This window comes from Sorex araneus, chromosome 2, assembly GCF_027595985.1.
Source record: "Sorex araneus isolate mSorAra2 chromosome 2, mSorAra2.pri, whole genome shotgun sequence".
NCBI classification, from domain to species: domain Eukaryota; kingdom Metazoa; phylum Chordata; class Mammalia; order Eulipotyphla; family Soricidae; genus Sorex; species Sorex araneus.
Window position 1 is genome coordinate 284298090 of NC_073303.1, and position 1557 is coordinate 284299646.

The window sequence follows — 1557 nt, forward strand, 5'->3', positions numbered from 1 at the left end:
TGTACATCTGTCTAATCCAGATTTCTAAGCTGGATCCTGCTTCGAGTCTCCCAACAGCACTGTGATTATTAAGACAAATCCCCAAGGTCCTCTTCCCTTAACTCACTGCTTTCCCCATCTCTCTCGTTTGTGGGATTTTTAGAGGAGAGAACTTAACTTGGTAGCTTCCAAACCTCCAGCTTCTTTTTGTTAAATCATTAGTTTAGTTACAGACATTTAACATTCCAGCACCAACCCCACCATCATTGCACCTTCCACCACCATTATTTCCAATTTCCCCGACCACCACTTGAGTCTGCCCCATAGTAGGCCCTCAATCATTTATTTTACATTATTTTACATTGCCTGTCATCCTTGTGCAGGGGCCATGCTAATCTTCTCTGTATCATGCCAATTTTAGTATATGTGCTGCTGAATTTTAGTATATGTTGAGTATATGTTCCAATTTTAGTATATGTGCTATCCTTGCTGTGCAAGGATGACATGCAAATTTGTGAAGCATTCTATATTTTTGCGATAGCACAGCGGGTAGGGTGTTCGCCTTGCATGCGGCCGACCCAGGTTCGATTCCTCTGTCCCTCTCGGAGAGCCCGGCAAGCTACCGAGAGTATCCCGCCTGCACGGCAGAGCCTGGCAAGCTACCTGTGGCGTATTCGATATACCAAAAACAGTAACAACAAATCTCACAATGGAGACGTTGCTGGTGCCTGTTCGAGCAAATCAATGAACAACAGGACGACAGTGCCACAGTACTACAGTGGTATTTTACATTGCTTGTTATAAGTATTACACTGCCAGAAGTGGGTAGGGCATTTGCCTTGTACGCAACCAACCTGGGTTCGATTCCTCCATCCCTCTTGGATAGCCCGGCAAGCTACCAAGAGTATCTCGCCCATGCGGCAGAGCCTGGCAAGCTACCCGTAGTGTATTCGATATGCCAAAAACAGTAACAACAAGTCTCTCAATGGAGACGTTGCTGGTGCCTGCCCGAGCAAATCGATGAGCAGTGAGATGATAGTGTTATAGGTAATTTGCTTAAAGGATGATCAAAAAATGTTTCCTTAGAAGAAAGTTAGTGAAGATTGTTGTATCTCACCATGAAGCCATTAAGTTCTAAACCTTCTAGAAACAATAAACCGATATAGCAAAGTGGCCAGCTACAAAGTTAATACACAAAAATAAGTCATTCTTATGTACAAATAATGAATCATAGGAGAAAAATATTTCTTACTTTTCTATTTAAAGCACTATTTTGGATAAAATTTTAATGCATACATGTATATATATTTGTTTCTTGCTACTTTAGTCATTAATATTTATCTTTATTCATCATTTAATTTTAATATTTTTGAGTTAGTATGATTTACAAAAGTATTTCTGCTAATGTTTTATCCATACAGTTTTACTATGCCATACACACAGAGTTTTATTATCCTTACACAACTGTCTATCAGTTCTTTCTCATCAGTAAAATGACATGCTCAGTTGATTGATTCCATTTTGTAGGAAGAAACCCATGCTTTGCTTTTATTGGAATTGTATATTCATTTATTTTGT

At 39.4% G+C, this 1557-nt stretch overlaps 1 non-coding gene across 1 annotated transcript; it reads right to left on the bottom strand.

Moving 5' to 3' along the window:
• Window positions 1-315: 315 nt before the first annotated feature.
• On the bottom strand, window positions 316-425 carry LOC129402844 (U6 spliceosomal RNA). The gene has a single exon (XR_008628882.1). It is a non-coding gene; the product is annotated as a U6 spliceosomal RNA (small nuclear RNA).
• Between the last annotated feature and the right edge of the window lie 1132 nt (window positions 426-1557).